The 23,808-nt window shown below is 42.9% G+C and overlaps 1 protein-coding gene and 1 long non-coding RNA gene across 2 annotated transcripts in view; both read right to left on the bottom strand.

Annotated features, from left to right (window-relative positions):
• LOC120796097 (pro-neuregulin-3, membrane-bound isoform) overlaps positions 1-23,808 on the bottom strand; it is a 334,227-nt gene that overhangs the window by 177,086 nt on the left and 133,333 nt on the right. The window lies entirely within an intron of this gene.
• Positions 9,962-22,743, bottom strand: LOC120796099. The gene is made up of 3 exons (XR_005708335.1): positions 22,688-22,743; positions 11,314-11,513; positions 9,962-10,570 (listed from the first exon to the last, which is right to left on the bottom strand). It is a non-coding gene; the product is annotated as an uncharacterized LOC120796099 (long non-coding RNA).

Here is a 23,808-nt window from a genome sequence, read left to right as displayed (position 1 = left end):
AGCTCCAAAGAATGCTTGCTGTTGCTGAGACATGAGCCCGTGAAATAAAGTCTAAACTGCATAGCTGCCGTTCTGAAGTGCTCCTGCTTTATTCGCCAAGTCACAATGCTTGGTTGCTACCTGAATAGTATCTTTTTTTTTTTCTATTATATTGTTTTGTTCAGCAAAGAGCAGTAAAATATAGTTCAGAGTTCATACTTGTTCATATTGATTTACCATGTGCCCGGTTTGTCACTAAGTCAGTGGGGCTACACTAGTTTTATCCATAAATGATACTCATTAGCTGTCGATATCTTTGTTAAACAAAGCAGAAAGTGGATTCAGTCACAATGTTTTAATTTCTGTACTAAAGATTAAGTTATGGGAAAGAAGTGGGAGGAGAAAGGTAGAAAAAGCCTGAAGTGAAAGTTGGAATCATCCAGCGGATGAGTTGCATTTGCTTTCAAAGCTTCCAAAATATACACTGTGAAAAATACTGTAAATAAAATGACCATTGCTTCGAAGATCAACCAGCATTACGTTAATCAGCGCCCTCCCCTTATATGCTGCCAGTAGGCTACAGGTGAGGGCTGAACGGGGAGGTCCTGCGGCTGTGTTCGAAAATTCACTTCCAGTCCCTTGTTCCGTTTTGAATTCCAACCAGCCCCATTTTCAGGTTCACCAGGCAATCACGGCATGTTTTCTTAACGGTTCGACAGTTATGCTTCTACCAGTTTTCTGGTACACTAAGCATGTGTCGCGCCCCCCACATGTTGTACGTTTCAGCCTCAATTGCTACAGTTTCACAAAAGCTACATAAAGGATTGGCCAAGAAAAGGTGGAAAAGGGGACATGTACAGTAGTCCTCGTGAGCCGAAAAAATGAAAAGGTTACACGACCAATAACACTGCTCATTGTGTCATGTGACATAATTAAATTTTTCTACAGCCCTTTTATGTGGCACGATTAATTTTAATTGCCAGGCTGGGCCATTGTTAATGCTGACATTTGCATCAATGCTCTGGAGTCATTAGCTATGTCTTTCAGTATGAGAGAGTTCGTATACGCACACCGAGATAAGGACGATAACTATTTATTCATTTTTCTCTGAATTAGCTGGTCTAATAGTCCTGTGACAATCTGCCTACAACTGGTTTTATGGGGTCACACTGGCAGCCGTAGAGGGACACAGACCTCCAGAAGCAGCAGCAACAGTAGCGGCAGTAGCTCTGAGAGAATTTCTAGTGCCATAACAATGCAAAACAAAACACAACCACTACCAAACGTTGATTTGCAGCAAGGACACTCCATTCAGAGATCTAATTACCGACAGAGAGAAGGTAGGAGTGAGAGACAGAGAGAGAGAAGAAAAAAAAGAAGAAAAAACGCTGTCTACTACTAGCTATTAAACCATGCTCTGGCATGAGAATCACCCGCTCGCAGCCATGCGTCCATCCATCCAACCATCCATCCATGTGACTCATTCATTTCGATGATGAAATGAATGAGTCACAGCGCCTGATGGGGGTCTGGAGCAAACAGCAGGCTGATGCTCCACTTCGAGGGCTGAATGGAGGACAGATGAGCTGATCAGTTCTCTCAGTGCACCTAGATTCACACCTTAAACTTATGACTGTGACTAACCAGATTTAGCTTTATTTCAGGGAGTGTTTCCATGTTTTCCAATAAAATGATTTCCCCAGTATTCTAAGTTTACATCTTATCTAAATCCGTACTTGCCGAATATGATGGAGTTGCAGAACTGTACCTGTACTGGGCTTAGTTGGTTCTTCAGATGCCTTAGATCCCTTCATTTTAAAACCACTGTGCTTGGCTGAAATATCCACTGCACATCTGGCGAGCCATCATTTCCGACTTAATTTTTGTGTCACCATGGCCTTCTCATCTCTGTCATGTCTTTCTGCTTTTTGTCATGTTTGAATGATACGGTCTGTATTGCTCATAAAGTACAACTTTGTTTTAAAAACCTTTTCGTTTTCCTTGTACACCCTATTGTTAAAACAGGGGGTGTTCAGGAATATTGGCAATGTGTGAACCAGGAATCGGCAAAGAAGCTTTTCCAAAGAGAATAAAACGGTCTCAGCTGCCCAATTAACTTTGAAAGAAACACTGCCAATTTGTTCTGATACATTTTAGTGTTGTGGCCGATCGGCATTGAGCTGAATGTGGAGGACTGCTGCTTGTACGAAGGTATGACTCAATCCCACAGATGTAGACAGTACTCACATATACACTGCAAGGTGAAGTTTGAGACGGTGGATGAGACGGTATCGTGCTCAGCAGGAGACAGGTGTGTGTGCGTGCCTGGATTTTCTGTTCGTGTGTCTGTCCACAGGGTCCAAATGCCACATTTATGCTGGTGCCTCAATGAAAATAATGGTGCCGTGTGATTCAAATGAGGAAATACCTGATTCAGACTTGCTCCAACAGCCTGCCCGAGGATCTGAAAACCTGCCTTTCCAACCCGGCTTTTGTTAGAAGCTTTTATAGCTAAATGGGTGGTTTATTCTTTTTTTTTTTTTGAATTTTCATCTGCATTAGTCTACCATCGTTCAGTCTTTGACTGCACTAACCTGTTACGAACGGTGGTATATGAAAGGTGACTGATATGGGGAGACACATAGAAGGATGTGTGAATACTAACAATGCTTGTAAGTACTGGCTTTCTGCTTTAAGAAGGGGTATACCGATACTCCAGTATCCACACACTCCTGGCTGTAGGAATAACTCTTATTCTCATCAAACTGCCCTTAGATGTGAACCAGAAAATGCACAGTCACAGTTTTTTACCTCTCCTTCACTGCACAGCTAAATTTGCTGCAGCAGGTTTAGCTCTAAGCATCAGCACACATTTTTTTCTTTTGTTTGTTTTTTTTTTAGTCTTTTTTGTCTTTATTTTTTCTTGCCTTTATTATCACAGGGACAGTGGAGAGAGACGGGAAAGTTAGGGGAGAGAAAGGGGATGACATGCAGCAAAGGGCCCGGGCCGGATCCAAACCCCACTGCGGTGAGGATTCAGGACTGACGCACTTAACCAGGTGAGCTACCGCGGCGCCCATCAACGCTGATTTCTAAACAGGTGTCCACCTCCTACCGGCACTTTCACATAAATTCTATGGTACCTTTGTATATGCATTGTATATGCAAATAAGCCACTAAGCAGTCCGTTCAAAGCAGCAAACAACACTGGGTTATTTCCATTTGGGTTCAGTCTTTTGGAAGGGTACTTCAGACCCGAGTCTACTCAACTACAGTATGTCCCCCCATGATATTAGAGTTTATAATATATCAGAAAAATCAAAAAAATCGGAAGCTGGTATTTACAGAGTAACGGATATTTCTTATTTTCCAAACCAGCTGCTAGACCATGAATGAAAGCAGTACAGTTAAGCTTCTAAAGCCGTAGAAATGTCAACTTTAATTCACAGTCAACTCTGCAGCGGTCATTTGCAGGACAGCTTTGAGCTCACAAGCATAATACCACCTCCTGCACAAATTTCTACAAAATCGGAACCACAGTAGCTTCAAAGGGTTGGCGCAGCTCGTGAGGGAAAGGTAGCAATTAACCATTTTCTTACGCCGAGTTAATAGCAGCAACGAGAATCACTGGAAGCAACGCGGCAGATTAAAGACGGGAATTCAAGCACTGCAACATTAGTGTAGTAACATAGCAGCCAGACTGTAGGCCTTCACCAGCCCACAGCCAGTATCATTAAATACTGAGCTTGGCAAGTCTGCATTCAGCTCTGTTGCATGGAACCATTCAAAGTCCTTGAGTACTCTCAGAGCTCACGGAGGCCATGATTCATCTTAGTTTTGCATGTTGCAGCAGTGACGTTTTTGACTGACACATGAATGCTTTAGATTGATATTTGCTCTGTTGACGTATTTATTCTTATTGCTTGACTTTTTTGCATTGATTGGTTTTTACAATGCCAGCTGGGCAGACCGTCGCAAAAAGTATTCTAGCTGCCCGTTGTGTTCCTTCTCAGTGTAAGTAAAGGCGGCATTAATATGCCAAACAAATACAAAATGAATGACAATGACAAGACAACAAAGGTAAAGCTGGCAATATTCTATATTTTTTTCAACAAATCCCATGAAAAGGTCATAAAAAGATCATCATCCACTCCGCTCTGGACTGTGAATGGATCTCACCAACAAGTACAGTGTATCCACTGCCTGGTATCTTATTCCTCTGGGCCATAGATTATTCTCAGAAAACTATTAAAAACACATCAGTGAGCCACGCTGTCAGAGTGACACGTTCCTTCCTTACCAAAAACAAACACACACACACACACACACACTGTAGTTCACGTTGACTCAATGTGGTGCTGAAAACACTAGAGCAACAAATATGTGCACTAATACGCAGCTGACAATAGTCCCCAACAAACGCACTGTTCATTCCTGTTTGAGTAACGTTTGATAAAAACTACAGTGGCCAGCCGTTTTAGGAAATGAACGATAAGACTTACACTCACTGAGCACTTTATGAGGAACTCCATACTAATACTGGGTAGGGCCTCCCTTTGCCCTCGGAACAGCCTCGGTTCTTTGTGGCCTAGATTCCACAAGATGCTGGAAACTTTTCTTTGAGATTGTGGTTGTGTTGACACAATGTTTCTTGTTTTTTGCAAGACTGTGAGTAAACTCTGAATGTTTGGATCAGCAGTCTCAGAAAAGTATCAAGAAACAAACTCACATATTGTTAGTTATAAATTCTTTTCATGGGAGTTGTTCTCATTTCATTGAATGAAAAATATAAAAATATGGAATAAAATCATTGTTCCTAAAAAAAAATGCTTAAATTATTGAATATCCAAGGATTTTTTATTCTTGTTGTAGTCCTCCTTGTATTAAATCCAGCAGAAGCAAACGAGCATTATTCACAATCCGTTATGTAGACGGAAAACTATACCCAGTAATTGAGATGGAAGCTGTGGTCAGCATGCACAGGTTAATGGTCATTACTCTGAAGGAAGACAGGACTATAAAATCAACAGCCCATATTAGAGAAGTGGTTCAGTCCCATTTTACTTTGTCAGGGGTTTGATCTGTGACTCATGAAATTGATTTGTTTGTATAGCACCGGTGATACAAACACCGATTTTGAATTGCAAATGAAAAGGTTGGATTCACATTTCCTTTGGATGTATTACAGAGACAGCAGAAATGTAGCGGATCTTCCAGATGAATACAGTAAAAGGTTGCGTTAATATACGATATTTATCGAGACAGTATGTCTGCTGCACACACTTCAGCACATACACAGGTCATAACAAAGGCAATAGAAGAGCATCGCAATCCCTTAACCACCTAATAGAAAAGCATCAATAACAAAATGGCAGGAGGGAACCCTTTTATAAACTGATCGATCTCTTTTACTACTACAAAGAGGAAGCAGAACGTAAACACTCGAGAAAAGTAATGAAATTGAACTTACTACCGGAACAAATGAAAGAAGAAGAAATGAGAAGGTGAGCAAAATATCAAAATGGCTCACAAAGACGATAAAATAGAAAGCTACGGAAGAAAGTTGTGTCTAAAAGGATTCACTGAGGTAGTCAAGGGACTCAAACTTCCTGTGTCTGCAGGAAAGCTCAACGTTTCCTCCAGGTTAACATCATGCAGCCCCCAGCAACCTCATGGTGCTCTGGATTTTACTGTCTTGGTACTAGCTTGACTGAAAGAACAAAACATGAACACAGTGTCTAGGAGAGCACATAGGATATGATCGTGATGACAGTTCTGATGAACTCGTTTTAATTAAACAGCTTTGTTGCATGAATCTAACAAAGCTCAATTAAGCTCATTACAACAAAGACTTGGGAAACTGCTCGTTTGATGAGTTGCTTCCTTTTTGGATCCTCAAGTTGTCCAACTATCCAGCCCCCAACAGTACACATCACTTAGGATCTCATTAAAGTCATTAGTCTTGCCATGTGATCTTCATCAGGTAATTTACTGGACCACTTGTCGACACAATCCCCTCCCCCAGATGGTTTCAGCAGATCTCCTTCGCTGACGGAGCTGCCAACTTTCTGGAAGTTTCAACTGGGCTTTTTCCCTGTGAAGTTAGCCCCCCGCAGACGTCTCTAAACAGCGGGAGTGCTGCTCGGAGACCATCAGTATAAATCGATATTTAATTTTATTGTTAAAAAATAAATACTTTCCTATGAGTGAGTAGAAATGTTTAACATCTTGTGTCAATAGAACGTCACAGAGTGATACAAACAAGGTTGCACTGGTTCATTACTGACCACCATGTGTAATCCAAAATCAATGTGAAATTTGGTGTCTGATGCGAGTGCATGTTATGTTCCATTATTTGTGCCCATTTTCTCTCAGATTAGAATGCTATGTTTCTCAAACCGTGCTCAGGAACTAAACCCTCACACTCAACCACATTTTTTAAATGACAAAAAAGGTAGTTGTAATCTTGAGTACATGTTTACTAGCTTAAAATGGCTCACAGTTACCCCTCATCAGCCACGCTGTTCTGGACCGGAAGCGTTGACAAGAGGTGTAATTTTAAAAGTTGGATCAAACCTGAGTAAAAGAGCAAACCTACAAAACAACGTAGAAATGAGGTGCGTCTGCGTGAAACTACAATAGTTTCAGTGAGTGGAAGATGTGCTCTGGGAATGTTGTATAGAGAAGCAAACAGAGACTTGCTGACTGACACTAGCTCAAATAGTGTTGAAGGCAGACCAGGTGCGCTAAATTCCCCCTGACGACCCTGGACTCCATCCTCCAAGCTCCTTCAGAGAAAGATGGAGAAAGGAAGCTGCTAGACAGAAGTCTTCACAACGTAACCATGTAGATAGCATAGTCCGACTGTTGCTGTGTCCTAATTGGATACTACTACATAATTTCAAGGAGGCTTTTGAAATGTAATGGAAAAGTGACAAAATTTGCGTGCAGAGTAGTTTGGCTTGGTGTTTGGTGTGCTGTTGATGGGCACTATTATCCCACAAAGCAATAGACAAAATAAAAAGAGGAGCCACTCACAGCTGCAGACCATTAAAATGAATTGCAGCAAGTGTTGAGAATGATCTTACAACAAAACATACAACAAACCACCATCTCAACATGCGCTTCACCTGTTTATTACACCATCGAAAAAAATGGACCAGACTAAAACATACCTTCATGACAGTAGTAGTAGCAAATCTCTCTTAGACTGAGGGCCTGTCCTGTCTCATGGTTTTTCTGCTGCCTGTCTTTCCTGTTCTGAAAGTCTGTCTCCTGAATCTTGGTGCACTCTGCCTGGACATCTTCACCTTTCTGCACTCCTTCCTGGCTGAAAAAGGACTAGGGATTATTTTTATTATTTTATTTTATAATAGGAATATTCTTTTGAACTGACAATAAAACAAATCAAAAAGTATCTATAAACAAATCATTTCTATGGTGAGCTTCAAAATATTTACCATTAACTGACAATGACAAAGCAAAATCCTGTATTTTCCTGCCTCAATATAGTGTCTCAAACCTCTCAAACTTACTGCAGATCTTGCACAAAGAACCCCACACGTTGATTAACAGAAAGGAAAAGATATTATGGTAACTAAAAAGCAGAGCAGCATTAAGAGGCTTGCATATTATGTTACATGGTTAACTTTAAATAAGTAAATTGAAAAGTATGTCTGTGAAAGCTTTCCTTGCAAAAGGAGTTATGTAAAGCTGCTCCACAATACACCTTAACTCCTCCTTGTCACCTTTACCGAGGTGATTAGTAAGACAACTTCTACCGCTTTGAGATGATGCTCATTTACTTGCTACTGCTCCCTCTTAATGCTCAGAAAGACAAAAAGTCAAAGTAAATTTGTAATGCGCCAGTACAGCTTCCGCATGCATCTGCGCATGTGCGTAATGTGTGCAATATCATAATTGATTTCAGAACAGTGGAAGCAGGATCAAGGGCAGCCCGACAAGCGCTCTGGTCTGTAGTTAGCCGCAGCTAGTCACCCGTCAAAGATAGCGGGATTATCCACAACACGCGTGCGCAAACACCCACAAAACGCTGCTCCCCTCCCGGCTTGACAAGCCCCAGCCTTTGTCGACGGGTAACGGCCTCGCCTACGAAAATGAAAGAAATGGTAGATTTATCGGCTGGTGGTCAACCTAGCATCCAGAGACAATAGCCTAATGCAGCCACAAGAGGGCAGTACATTACAAGATGAATGCAAACAGACAACGTCAAAGCCTTCATGGGACAGAACGCCATTCTGCGATGTAAGGAGAGAGATCGCTTCCACTTCGGTTTTAGCTCTGACTGGTCAAGCGCTGCATGCCTTGCTTGTCCTGACAGCACGCCACTGCTGTTCTGTATAGTAGTCGTTCGCAGTATAGAAATGGGACTAAGAATTAGCGGAAAAGTAGGCTACCATTTTTTGTCTCATATTCTGGTTAATTAAATAGCCTTATAAGACTTATAAGAAACCACATCTGTTGCATCTTACAATATATGTCAAGCTTAATTTTGATTTGCCGCATCCCGGTGATGCCTTAACTTCCAAGCCAAGCACTCCCCCCCTCGACCCCCCCCTCACTGTAATGTCAAGCATGACATTCAGAGATGGGTTTAGACATGATCTGTCCCAAAGGGGGCTCAGATTTCAACAGTTGGGGAGGGGAGGCTCGGTGGTGGGAGTGTGGGTGTGTGTGGAGGGGTAGCGGATTAGAGAGCCAGCGGATTGAGATTTATGCTAAAGGGCAAAACAGTCGAGCACACTGACACTCTTCAACCATAAGCAAATTACTGAGCTTTAAATTTTAAAAGTCTTATTCCTTCCTTTATCCTCCGTCATAGCCGCCGTACTGGGAAAAGATGCGTATGCATGTGTTTTTGTTTTTCTATTTCATCTCTCACTCCCTTGATGCTGGCAGTCCCAAAGAGAAATGTGTGTTTACCTCTTGAATAGAGCTTTCAGGGCCTCTCTTAACCACACCCTCAGAGTACAGACCCCATGCCAGGCATGCACTGACACACATACATACAAACATACCCGAACAACATGCGTGCAGCACAAACTGTGTACTGTATACAAATATATACTCCTGCAGGAACATGTGCTAAACATGTATGCACAAACCAGCTCACGTGCAAACACACAGTGTGTTGTACTCGTCCCTTTTTACATTGTCAAAGAGCTTCAGAGCTGTTGCATAATTCAGATCCAGATGTGCTAAAGGCAGAGATGGAAGGAAGGAAGTGAAGAGAAAATTATACTGGGAGAGAGATACGTGTAAAATACCATCACTGACAGAAATCATAAGATTAAAACTAAGATTTGAAAGTTAAAGGTTTGACAGGTTAAGGCTGGGATTTCACCGTCTACTGCAACAGTAATGGCAGAAACCTGTCAGGTAAATTTAGTCTTTCAAAGTCAGCTCACATTTTTCACTTTACTCTCTGTGGTCTGGCAAGTAACAATATGGATTTACTTAGAGCAGGCGTCATTTCAAGTGGGCTGTGACAAGTGCTCTCCTTACATAAACCATTCCCACTTCTGGATGGATTTAATGTTCTCCGAGCTGTCGTTGTATTCTTTAACCTGAAAAAAAAATATGCAAGTGTTCTGTAAATGAGTTTCTGATTAGATTTGAGGTGCGGAATACAGCCTCCAGGTGCTTTCTAATACATTTTATTTTGTCTAAGTAGTTCAGTCGAATTGGTTTTGTTCAAGTCTCCAAATACAGGGACTCATTTAGATGCAGTCTGTCCATTGATTGGGTCTCCAGCTGCAGGGTTCAAGTAACTCACAGTAGGTGTTTTATGACCAAAACCTAAAGTGAAAACTGAGCTAAAAAGATACATACTCGAAATGACATAAAGTGGTAGTTATATTGAAACAAACAACACGCACTTTGCATGATACAGGACAGCCTGAAATATCTTGTCTTTTAGTCCCTAATATGCACGCAAGCTTCAAAAATGATGGATCCCAAAATGTTCAAAGTGCCCACTTATTTCAAACTTTTGTAAAATAGGCTCAGTTAAAAATGTGAACTCCAGTCGATGTGATGTCCAATATGAGAAAACTTTGATGTCCTCAGGGTTATCTTCATACTTTAAAAATCTCTCTGTGCACCACTGTCCAGAACACATTCACATTCAACTGCTTTCATAGGCTGTGTAATATCTCTTATGAGGAGTAAATTGATTAAAGTTGGGATGTGCCCCTTTAAAGTTTGTTAGCAAAGTACAGTAAAAGGGGAAAAAAATATTCACAATCTCTTAATTTTAATTTTGAAACTACCCTCCACAGAGGGGGAGTGGGTGCGACTGATGAAAAGTGGAGGTAGAGGTGGTGCCGGCAAGACATTTTCATCAGGTCTGAAGAGTGAAGATTAATCTTGTTGTCAGGGATGGGTTGCCGTGTGCCATCTATCTCTGCTCAGACCTCTCTGTTTGGCCCTGATCCCCTCCCCACAGAGGGAGAGAGAGTGGCACGGAAACAGAACGCTTCCAGGTAGATTTCCCGCCGTTGATCCCCACCTGCACAATTTCATCGGGATCGGGCGACAGTGTCTGCTGTTTCAACGATAGAGGTAAACGCTGAACATAGCAGAGATAAAAGAAGGAGGGTGTGAAATGAACAGTGATATCAGAGGGGAAATCAAATTATGTATCCAGTTGGCTCCGCAACTTCCTTAGCCAGCCTTGAGAATTCATTCTCTGTTTCCCTTCATGCTGTGTACAGCTACATTTCATCCCATCTTTATTCTCCTTTTACTCCACTTCCATTTCAATTTATCCAACCTTTTCCAGCGCCTAATCATTCTCTTACTTCCTACATCTCTCTCTCTCTCTCTCTCTCTCGTCTCCTTTACCCTGTCACCGGACACCCCCATTTTTGTGCATTTTTGTTTGTTATCTGCCATAAAAAGGGAATATAAGGCCTGTAGTAGTACCTTTTTCCTGTAAAAACACTTTGAAGCCAATTTCGTGTCAACAGCTGTTGCGGTGATATGGGGAGCCTATAATGTCTTGCACAGATAGAATCTAGAGAATCAGAGCTTTCAAACAATGTGTAATTTGTCAAGGGTGTTTGAAGACTGAGGCCAGTACAGATCAAAACCCACCTAAAGTGTGTTTATATTGAAAGTTTAAGCCATTCCCAGGTCCGTCTTACCTTTAAGCATTCTCTGGTAGTACGACACGAAGCAGAAATACTGCTATTATGGTTATCTGCAGTTTAATATACCTTTTAAACCAGTGTTGAAAATGTTATGTGTTTGTCTGCATAAATCACAAAATTTATACAGACACCTACCAATCAATCAGAAACAAGTACTTACTGTAGCCCTGGTACAGGTCTGAGGTTCACTTCACTTCTGTAATGGCTCGACCATTACAACTGTTTTCTGCTGTTCAAAATGGTACTTTAAAAGAAATGCCCGAAAAGCATTAGGGCATTCGCAGTATGCCGGCCTGACGTGTGGGAGTCTCGTAGGCTGAATAACATGGACTTAGACGGCCGAGCCAATGTTCTACATTCCTGTGTGTCAAAAATGTAATGAGTTACACAAACAGGAGCACATTATTTCGTTTTTTAATGATGGCTTTGAATTTTCGTAAAGCACCGCAAGATACTCTATATCAGCGCTGTAATGTGGACAGCTATTTATATTACATTGTTTTATGTAACACATGCAGTCATGTAAGCACTTAATAATTGTGATTATCCTCGACCAATCGAAACCTTCACTGTGCTGTACATGTTGCATTTCTGAATTACCCCACGGTGAGGAACACGGAATAGTCGAAACATCTGTGGTTGTGCTCAAGCAACGAAAAACTTCTCACCGCCAAATGCTGAGTGGAAAATGATCACCTGCCACATTTTTTGATGTTTGCTTTCTGTGTGGTATCTCAAAAAAAAAAAACCAAAACATATATTTAAGCCTGCACACACACAAATGCATGCGCACTTACACACACACACACACAAAATGAGGCCTCTGAATCTGTCTGATGTTCCAAGTGTTCTCGAGTGCATCTCGTCAAATCAAATCATAAAAGGATTCCTTGTTTACATCAGACTTATCAAAGGCTGTTCTGCTCCCTGGATGTGTATTCTTTGTATTGATTTCTCTTTTGAGCCATTTGAGAGTAAACAAGTCATTCAGTATTTGAAAGGGCCATGTTAAAGTTTGTCATTAGCTTAATCACATCCAACTTTATTTGACAATTTAACATGACAGTTGGAGGACGTATTCAAATTTGGTGGATTTCAGTAGCCAGACATGACATAATGTAATTGAGATGGACATGGACAGCTGTTGTGAAGTTTCAGCCGCTGTTGGTACTACCAGCATTCCTCAGTCCATTTCGCTAATATTTAGAAGACAGTTTTGTGTTTCACCTACCTCTCTTCTTCACCTCCTGCACAGACAGAGTGCCCACCAACAACAAAGGTATGAAGAAATAGCGGTGGGCTGCTGGTGCGGGAAGTGTAACTCATTTATACATTCGAGTTCAGTAAGTATTGTGCCAACAAAGAATCTCAGGACTCTCCTGGATAACTTGCCAATAGGGTTGAGTAATGGCACCGGTTTTGAAAGATTTAAACTGATTTTTCAACCTCTCTACTGTGTTAAACAGCCACCACTGCACCATAGTACATGTTAGCTGCGTTGCATACAAAGTCACAGTTCTACTACTGCACTTACACTTTTATCATTCTCGCTAGCTCATGAAGTTGAGTGACCTCATGTCCTTTCACGTGAAACTTCACCCAACCTCAACCTGAGTTTTAATTAGTCAGAGTATTTTCAGTTACTCTGGCCTGTGTGGCTGCGCAGGCCCCTTTAGCTCGGTGCCCACATTTCCATGCTTTAGAATGCAGATGCTTTTCTCTATTGAAGATCAAATAAGTGATGTAGGCTGCTAAAAAAGGCGTGTATTTAATAAAGCCTTAAATTACTTGCATAAGTTAAGGTTTTTTTTTTAACCTTGTATATAGCGCAGTTATAAGTCAGCAGAGAAGCATTCCCTTTGCCTGTCATGATGGCATAAAACTCTACCTATTTAATTAATGAGATTTCCATCACCTCCCGTGTGGTCCCAAAAGAATCCTCTAATGGTGTGAACATCATCAGCAAGGAGAGAGGTCTGGTGGCTGAAGAAAGGGGGAGGAAGATGGTGGGAGAAAATGACAGACCGGGGAGGAGTATTTATCCATGAAGGAACAGCGTAATGGGGTTGAATAACATGGGGAGAGAATCTTACCATCCTTCATGATTGATTTCTCTTGATTTTTATCCAGTGCTGAGTCTTAATCATTCCCAGTCTAGCCTTTTCATTCGGTATCTAAATCAATCCATTTATTTCTTTACTTGACTGAGAATCTCACTCTTTTCCAGATATTTTACCACTCTCTTTCTTTGGTAACCTGCGTATTTAAAACCTTTTTTTCCCCCTTATTTTTCACATATTCTCTCTCCATCTCCCTCCCCCCTTTATCCTCCAACCCCTCCATCCTCCCCTCACGGCCATCTCTCTTCATGACTCCTCAGTGAGCGAGGAGGAGTAGAAGTCGACGCACAGCCCATCCATAAAGATGTCTCCCACTGCGAGGGAATGGAAAATGCCATTAGGCTGCTTTTCAGTCCTCCCACCATAGTGGACGTGCAAAGCTGCAGCTCTGCGGGCAGTTGACTTGGGCCGAACACAGCACATGCTCACGGGGCAACACACAGCGGCTTGCAGAAGATGAGCGCATGATCGTGGAGATGCAGCACACAACTGCCAGATACTCTGGAGTCAAAGAATGTCATGCACACAATGTTGCAGATACTCTGGAGTCTATTTAAATTGAATAGTTAGAGACAAGTTAGTGCTTGAGATTCAAGAGCACTCCAGGGATTTGGAAATGTAAAGATATATCAAAGAAAATCTTTGGGTGGAACTGAGTTCATTCTCTAAAAATATAATCTGACAGTGTGACAGTATAAGCGAGTTTGGATTAGGTAGGCAGCCATTATATATTCAAATACTTTTATCAGAAACATTGTCTGACTGTTAAATCAGTGTTTATATTTGTGTGTGTGTGCACATGTGCAAACTGGCAAGCGTCTGTGTCGGGCTCGTATCCAATTCAGTCGTTTGAATGGGTTAAGATGTTGGAAAAAAAACAAAAAAACCACAGCATAGAGAAACGGCGCATTACCGTAGCAGGGAGCAATTTCCAGCTCATCGAAGCTCAATGATGCCTTCCTAGGGTACAACCGACCGACTCCTTCGCTGCTACTCTGCTAGCTCATCTGCTCATCTTTACCTGGCTTTTCCAACACCTTTCAAGAGTACTGCTTAACGGGTCCGCAGCGCTTTAGCTGCCAGTCTGTCTGTCCTTCTATTCTCTAATATCCTCAACGCACCCTTCATGAATTGTTTAACGCAAAGTAGTAAAATACAGTCACGACAGCTCTTAAATGATGCAGTCATTTCATATTTGAATTGCTGGGGTTATGTCTGTTTACAGGCTGCTGGTACCACGCTGGTGGCCATGCATCAGCCAGAGATTGCCGATGCCTGAGAAAATTCTGTCTGGGTGGACTGATAACCAAGCAAACACCCAATGGGAAAACCACAGACATAATAATAAAAGGCTGTTTTCTCCCAAAGAAAATGTTTTCTCTTAATGTTTGTTTGTGTCTCATTTGTTCCAGTATTTCAGAGTGCTTCTGATACTTGAATATTTTTCTATATCTTCACCATTTAGCCGTCAGACACATTCATTTATGCTCAAACTCTGAATAAAACTATTTTCTGTAATTCAAAAGTAACTTACTGCCTGTATATCTTCAGCCATCTCTTCAACTACATATACTGTGCAGTATGGCATGCAGGGAAAATCCATCAATGAGTCCTTGAATCTCACGTGACAGGACAGGTGCTTTGTCATTGCCTAGTTCCTCTACAACCTATATGACTTACATGCCACCTTTCTGGCTCCGGTCTGGTTGAGTCTAGGCAACCGAAACGACTTGGTTAAGGTTTAGTGAAAACATTGACTTCATTGTTGAAATAATGTAATATTGACTGTCGGTAGGACAGGTCTCCAGTGTCAAAGGTGCACACTAGTGCACCAACATCCTTAAAAAAAGAATTTCTGGTTGTGTAGCAGCATCCTGCTACTTCCACCTTGGCTAGTGAGCTAAGCTAACAGTGAGAAATACATGACAAATACACAATAACTGAAATGCTGAATGCATAGTTGAAGTGTCACATGCTTTTTGTGCACAAAACATTTTGGATAGTTCCCTTGCTTTCAATGTGAGGTATTGTTGTCCTCAACCAATGTATTCTGATACTATACCGGTGACACACGCTCATGTTGAGTATTGCTCATCCTGACTCTGCAAAAAGTCAAGTTGCACTTCACATCAATCCAAGTTGTAGTACAGCGTTTACTGTCATACATTTTCTGTCTCATACTGTGCCTTCAATAAAATAATGCCATTCTGTATCTTAAACTTGACATCGTCGGATGCTCGGTTTCCATTCATCCCTTTTTGAAATATGATACTACACTGCTGTCACGGACATCTTACAATGTTCAAAACCTTTCCTTGACATATCTGTATATCCCAAAAACTTCTCCCTTGCTTTATCATCACTTCTGTGCTCTTACATTGTTTGATTCCCGACAACCATCGGTGTGAGACATCATCGTTTATCCAGACAAATGCACTGATCCCCTCCAGTTTTGACTGTTTGATCTGTTCTCTTTTTCTGCTAAAATATCAGAGACTATCTTAAATCCCCAGTCTAGGTTGTGCTTGACAACATGTTTTAAGTATATTTACAGTTAAGATCGTGGCTTGCGTATGGAAAATAAGCACTCTGAATGTCACAGAGCATCACTCTAGGCACAAATCTGACTCACCCCAAAGTTGCTTGCCTTAGCTGCCACGCGTGGTCATCTCTGTTTCCTAACAGTTTGGATGTGATTACACTGTACACCCCTGAAGGCTTCACGTCGGCCTGATATGATGCATCTCACTTTGATTTCTCATTAGTCATGCTTTTTCTACTCTTCAGATCACTGACATTACCCTTGTCATTTAAGGTAAGGCTTCAAGCTTTCAAGCACTACCGCACCATCCGCAATCCATTTCTCCCAACTGATTTCTTTGCAAAACAACTCCGTGCTTCTGATTTGTGTGGAAAAGCTTCCATTTTTTTTCCTCACTTTAAAGCTTAGAGGAAAGGATTAGGTGTTTAAGTCTGCAACTATAACCATTCTAAAATACTCAGGATGCGTCTCTCCTTCCATATCAGATGCTCCCCAACCAAATAAGGTTGCTACAACTCGGTGTCCCCAATGCCACTTCAGCAAAGCTGTGAAAATAAACACTGTGAAACCAAAGATTTTCTGCTCCACATCAGTGACCACAGCTTCTGTTCAGCGGGACGTACAAGAGATCCATGACCTATCCCTCTGTCAGGTAACGACAAGTAGCTCCCAGTCCGCAGCGCTAAATAATACAGTGCGAGGCGAGCCCATTGCACGAGTCTATAAGTCTGATGCGATCAAACAAACTTACCTGTTGGGTAGCCAGGAGAAATACAGTGTCGGGACAGAAAGACAGCATCCAGCCAAGGCCCAGTAGAGTGGAAGGAGGAGAGAGAGGGGAAAAAGAGTCAGGCAGAGCGAAAAAACCAAAAAACCTTTGGAAATAAATAATTGAAGACTTTCTTTTTACGTTCGGGCTCAACAAAGATGGCTCTTAAAATGCCATTTGGGCAGGAATATTGGAATGAAAGAAACACCTCGGTATAAATTATTGAAGAGGTGTGTGATTGTCTTGGCAGGGGTGAGGGCAAGAGGCGAGCCGAGGCTATCTTTCCTAACCCAGGCAGAATTACCAAGCAGGGGTTGGCCACCACGCTGTTATAAGCTATTCTGAGGTGTGTGAGGAGTTCAGACGCTTCATTGCTCGAACACATGCAAAATCTGTCAAAAATATCACTTCATTATGACCCCGCACAAGACCGAGGTAGGAGTGGTTGCATGCAAATCAGCCCGCTACAGTGGCATACATCAAGTTAACCAGCCATTCATTATGTATGCGGCTCCTGGAGAGCTGGAATTACCTTTATATTCAGGGCTCTCTACTGTGCAAATGAGAGAGAGGAAACAGGCCAGTTGCATAAAAGTGCTGCCTTGGTTTGATATCATTACTCTTTCATTAGCTAAACTTAATAACATTTCCTTTTACCGATCCCACACTGCTAATTTCTATTCCATGCGCATCCAGCGGCACCCACCCTTGCTGACTGTGAACACTGGGCTTGTGTTGGACTGTTGGATGAGATACAGCTAAACTTCATGTTGGTCCACAAGGCTGCAATCGCAATACACAAACGGCAAACACATATTCATGAATGCTTCGCAGGTGCTCTGCCGCAATTATGTAGGGTCACTATTTGCGGCGAGATGCTACTCTAGGTCGTATCAGAGGGTAGCGACAGATGACCTACATTGGTCATTCAGGTCGGAGGAATTGCTCTAAGCAATTATTCGGCTGCACAATGGTATTAAGATGGTTCATCAGTACAAACTGTCTGTATGTATATGCTGTGTTTATAACCTCAGCTTTGCCTGAAGACGAGAAAGCTGACAAGAAAGCTGTGTGCAGTTTGTCTCATTTATGATCAAGTGGAGTGAGTCAGTTTAGTCTTCTGAGCAGTTCGATCAATATTTGAATTGAAGTTGAAACAGTTTACTTCTCATTTATAGAGCATTTGCTCTCTTATTTCAGAGGGCGCAAAGAGAAAGCAAAAACTAAAGGTGAACTTCTGAAAAACTAAAAGTGAACTGGATCCAGGCCTCTCGATCTGACAAACTCTCACCTACAAGACACACAATACATCCATAGAGAAGAGCCACAGTACCGGTCAAGTCTGCCTGTACAGCTCTGCCACGTCTGAAAAAACACATTCCAGTTTTGAGCAGGTGCCTTGTTCAGTAGCTCCAGGCCCCTGACCAATGAAAGTATGTCCAGCAATACTTTTTAGGAGAGTGGAAGCAGAGCTGGTGATAGAAATTTGCGCCTAACTCCCTCGGCAAAGCCTGAGGCACATGGCTAGCCGCAGACAGAGTGTAACATTTCTGTAAGCTATCTGACGCTGCGTCTACACCGATCGGCGACATCAAAAACTAGTTACCGGTTTTAATGTTCGGGCTGATCGGTGTATATCAATGTGACCAAAGTTTTGTCTTTGGAAGGACAAAAACGACCTTCGATAGAGCGCCATGGAGCAATTCCAGACGCATTACGGAGCTCTATCGCATTAAGATGCAAAACGATACAGTTACCACCTACTTTAATTTACTTTTACTATGGTAAAAACGACCTTAAATTTCTTTTAATGAACACAGTCCAATTTTCCGTCATGTCATACCAGCTGAAAATACGCTGAACACACAGTGAGAGTCAGTAAAGCAAATATAATATGTCCCAACAGCACAAATGTTTACAATTTAATTGCAAACTTGAAAATAAAATCCGGTACATAATAAAATCCGTACATTCAACAGCTTATCATTGAAAAAATATGTAGCATCCGTATGTTTTTTTTACTATATTGATATAAATTAGTTAAAAAAACAAAAACAAAAAAACATATCACATTTACAAAACTGTATGTGTCAAATTTTCCTCCAGGCAAAGATGATAAATTAGGCTTGCATTTCTGAAAGGCAGTGAAGATGGATGGACCATTAATTGCAACTTTCCTTTCTCTGTGGAGCTGCTGATTGTTATATGACGTCCTTGGTAACAAGTCAGGGCTTGTACCTATCTAGCTGCTACCGGCTAATGTCATGCCATTGTCCTGCTAGCAAACGCGACTGTCCCGCTGTCCAAGAACGAAAGCCCGCGAGGGAAGATCAGTGTTGGAAGGGACTCTGGCTACATGGGAAAGGTGAGGATTCCTGCCCAGCCGTTCTAGTCCGCACTCTTCTTTGAACAGTACAATCCAACAACAGTGCCCTGTATTTACACATTCTCAGTTGTTCCTGTGTCCAACCATCCCTGTCCGAACATAACCCCGAGTGTTTACACATTGTCAGGAGTGATTAACAACGGCGGACAGTGCGTTAATTTTGGGGAAATTATATCATTCCGGGACTATTTCAACGTGAAGTTTTTTGGATAAAAGTTTAAAAAATAAAAAGCTCTCCTCACCAGCCAGTCAAAATTGAGTTTTCAACTGAGCTGTTGTATGAGCCATGAAAAATTCATAAATTCATGAACTGTTGGGGAATGGATTTTCTTTTGACTACTGCAGCTGTACTGCTCTTGAGAGTAATGGCATTTGGTTCTGAGTGTGTGCGTGTGTGTGTGTGTGTGTGTGTGTGTGTGTGTGTGTGTGTGTGTGTGTGTGTGTGTGTGTGGTTGTGTGTGTGTGTGTGAGTGCATGTGTCTGTCTGTCTGTATTGTATTTATGTGTAAAAAGAGAGAAAGGGACTTGTTTACTCCATTTCATCACTTCTGTCCCGCCCACACTGATTGCCTCTTTAAATCGCTTCCCTCATCTGCGCTCCCAGCTCATTTGCCAGTATTTGGGGCGGACTTTGTGAGACCATCGCGTACAGATGGGGGCAATTGCCGCGGAGAACATCCAATCACTGTACTCATGTGGTTGAGCACACATCGCACCCGAAGTAAACACAACAAACAGACCGGTTTTGCGGCCTATCTTTTAGCCTGTCAGGGCGTTCAGTCAGCCAACTCAGTCAACCGGCCTGTCAATCAGCCATTCAAATCTAGCAACATGCCAGCCAGTTACGCTTTGTCTCTGCCCATCAGTCAATGAGTCATTTCGTCAGCCAGTCTGTCAACAAGACACTATTTGTGCCAGTCAGCCAGTGAAACAGCCAGTCATACACTCAATCTGTCTTGTTTATCCTTTCCCGGTGAGATATACAGACTTCCAGCTGTGTCCCTAATGCCTGTCGTAATGTATCTGAATCTTGGGGTAGGAGATTGGATGAAATGCAATAAAAGGAAGGAAGAAATAAAAGCTCATTCTGGTGTCATTTCCCCGCCCAATGAGGGCTATAGCTAGCATTGAGAATGCTGGGCTTTCATCTTGTTTTACCGCCCCCAAGTGGCCAAAACATCCATTAACGCAGTTTTAAATTTTGATATTTACCCCACTAAGGCCCACAAAGTCAGATCCTGGGGTGAAAGAAACTTTTTAGCTTTTTTTTTTTTTTTTTGGCATGTGGATTTTAAAACATGCCATATATGATTAAAAAAATAACAGGTTACCTGCTTTCTTTCCTTCCAAGCAGACATTTTTTGAAAAGAGAAGGAAAAAAATGTGAATAATCCTGACAACAACAAAACAAAAACATGTCTGGTACAGAAAAGCCGCATGCAGGACTCATGACCTCAATATTTTTAAAATCATTGCCCCGGCCTTCCTCCCAACCGCTACTCTAATAATGGCTCGGGATGAGTTTGCTGAAGAAAAACAGGACAGAACAGCACGGAAAATTAGATGGTTGGCTGTTTTCCTTCCCCTCGATCGGGCTGGACTTCTTGTTCCTCTTTTGGTCTCCTCTCCTCCTCCACAGTCATCAAATCGTGGCCCAGCGATGGCCCACAAAACATTAATTTCATTATCCCGGCAATACGGCTTTTAGCTGGACGCTGAGCGGGTGGCGAGGAGGGAGGGGACGGGGTAGCAGATTAGTTGGACAGACAAATCAAACAAGCAGACGAGACTTGCACATCATCAGACCTTCCACACACGGGTTTCCTCTCATCACGCTAAAACAAGCTCCAGCTACTGAGAGCTCGTCACTGTGCTCGGATCGGTTTAAGCGGGTTCAAATAACTGTTCCGTTTTGCCAGATACTCTTGAAAAATGAAGACTATTCATCCCACTGAGACATGTACAGTATGTGCCTCTGAAGGCTCAATGGGAAAGTGCAATAATAACGCGGAAATCAAAGCGAATATTTAATGTAAATGTTTTTCTTTTAGCCCGTTTTTAAGCGACCTGACGAGGAACAAAACTGTTTATGTGTGCGAGGGTCAGTCAGGAAGCACGAGTTTGTTGTGATGCGAGGCAGATGACAGCGCTGCTGCGGGGATTTCGGATTGTTAGGCTTTGCTCTGAAACTTGACTTCAAAGCTTAATGTTTAGTGCAGCCAGTGCCGTGGAGAGGAGGGGAGAGAAAGAAAGGCTTCTCACATGTGGAGCAAACGGGGAGCACTAATTAGAGCTTACCTTACTGTACGTGGCTGCCTGCTATCACACGCGCATCTTTGACAGCAGGAGAGGCAAACACCGCGAGACTAGTTCCAGAGATGTTATTTGGGGATAACAGGTAGTTGTCATTCACGTGTGGACACATTAATGAGTGCTGGTGCGTGTGGGAACACATTTACCATGTGTTATTATGAAAATTGTGCCCTCTGACGACAGGGCAAGCACAAACTATCAAAGCAGAATGTCTCATTGCAATTCAGAGGTGCACTGAGATATCTGAGATTGCTATTGTGCGGCCGTCTCCTGCTTCATTACGTGCTTTTGTTTCTCCAGCATGTGATAAATCCATCGCCACACCCATGGCATAAACGGCACGGCCTAGCCCGCCGTCCCTCCACTATGTGCTCACTATACGAGGACAAGATTAAGCGGCGTGATTCTCGGTGATTATAGGTGTAATTGGATTTCTAATTGGTTTTCTCTGGTCTCTCTACAGTTACACTTCACCGCCGTAAACGCCGAAAGACCATTTGCTCCTTTTAGCATCTGTGAATTAGCGCGTCATTCCCCGACAGCCTCTGCAGCTCGCCGACGCCATGCGACACACGTGGCCGACGGTAAACGTGGACGCCGAGCGCGCCGCGTCGATGGTGCGGGCCCCCGTGGCTCGCACACGTACATAAAAAGACCCCCCCCCCCCAAGCGCAAGCAAGCAAGCAAGCATGTCTAAGCGGGCTTGGTGAAGGACAGGGGCGAAGACACACGTGCAGGACGACCACGTGACTGCGGCTAAATAAATAAAGAAATGAGAACATAACTATTGATGGGTATTGATATGGCGTTCAGGGATTCAGACTTAATGACTGCATGAAGAAGATGTCAGATGGAAAGTTGTAGCTGGAGAGGAAGGGAAAAATATATTTTCCCATACTATATATATATATAAATATTTATTTATTTTCAGAATAGTAAGTGTATTGAGCATTTGTAGACACACTCTCTACTCATAGCACAGTCTACATCTAAAGTGTTCTTCGTGTACTCTGGTCAGGAATACTGTAGTACTGCAGGGGTTTTTGTGAGGTACACCTCTAGAGAACAACAACAAAAACAAACCATGTATACACATACCAACACACGTTCCACGTCAAGGTTTTTACAGCACAACATACAGGAAGCTTGTTTTCCTCCAGTGTAATGTAGCTCACTAAAAAAGTGCGATCGGAAATTCAACAGTGAGCTATTTAGCTATTTTAACACATTTAAAAGAGGCCTGTTAAAACCCCTACACGGCGCATTTCATGTAGTGGCATGCTACAGTTCTGACTTTATTTCCGGATACACTTAAGTATTTGTACCCGTAAGCCTTGAGGGCATCACCCGGACGACTTCCCGCCCCGCCGCCGCGCTTCCCCGGGCCCCGGGCAACACACCTACCATGACACGGCCGCCTTCCCCGGCCGCCTCCCCTCCGGCTGCGTCCGGCCTGTGCGCTCCGAAAACGGCCCGAGTGCTGCAGCGCCCCCGGTAGCGCGGTTCCGTCGACGCTGCACCCCTCAGCAAGACGCCCGCAACCGCAGGCAGACAGAGGAGCAGAGACCCCGCCGTTTCCCGCCGGAACCTTGCGACCGGTAGCCGGTTGTAGAGGTGCCCGGCGAAGCGCCTGTCTCCCTGTGTGTGTGTGTGTGTGTGTGGAGCACGGAGTCTCATGGGTGTGTCATGCGAACTGGAGGCCTGACAAGACGGCAAATATAAATTCCTGCGGAAGAAGCTAAATATATGTTTATTATCTTCCTGGTGCGGTCCTCTGTCGCGCCGCCCCAGACATGCACTCAGGTACGGTTTTTACTAGGTACACCAGTAAAATCTAACGCAACACAACAGCTCGGCCGTAAATTCGACATTTACGAAGATAATAATGTTCAGTTTTGCTTGACACCGTCAGAGCAGTAGTTTTATTGAGGCTGTAATCTGCGGTGGAGTCGAACTGGACTAAATACATCTATTGTTTCACCCACCCCATTCACAAATATGAGGGTGGAAGAATATTGGAAACACATTTCAATACTAGAATGGCGCTCGGTAGAGCGCGCACCCCGGCCAAGGCCGGTGTCAAACAATGTGCACCAGACTTCAGAGGGAAAAAAAAAATCCAAAATACCCAGCAAATGATCTGGATCCACACCAGAACTTAACGGTTCCTTTTCCTGGCCCACGCCCCCGTCCCTCCACCGGGTCCGGTACGTTTTGGGAAATCCTGCTGACCAACGACCAGACACGGGTGAAAACGTAACCCCCTCGGCAGAGGTAATAATGCTTTCCACTGCAACGGCCCCACTAACTATGACCTCAATGATATAACATGTACTTGAATTAACGACCCATAAAAACCCGTAATAGAAGTCATGACTGACCATGTGTGCAGTTCGAGGTGCCCTGTTAAGAGAATTATTTTGGAGGGTAGTTTACGGGGGAAATGTTTTGGGTCGCAGGGGATTTTTTATTAGCTGCAGTCCCCTGGTGAACCACTGGGCCAAATAGGCAACGAGGATGACTGG

This window comes from Xiphias gladius, chromosome 11 (genome assembly GCF_016859285.1).
Source record: "Xiphias gladius isolate SHS-SW01 ecotype Sanya breed wild chromosome 11, ASM1685928v1, whole genome shotgun sequence".
Classification (NCBI taxonomy): domain Eukaryota; kingdom Metazoa; phylum Chordata; class Actinopteri; order Istiophoriformes; family Xiphiidae; genus Xiphias; species Xiphias gladius.
The sequence above is the reverse complement of the archived record's forward strand: the minus strand, read 5'-3'. Positions and strand labels throughout refer to the sequence as shown.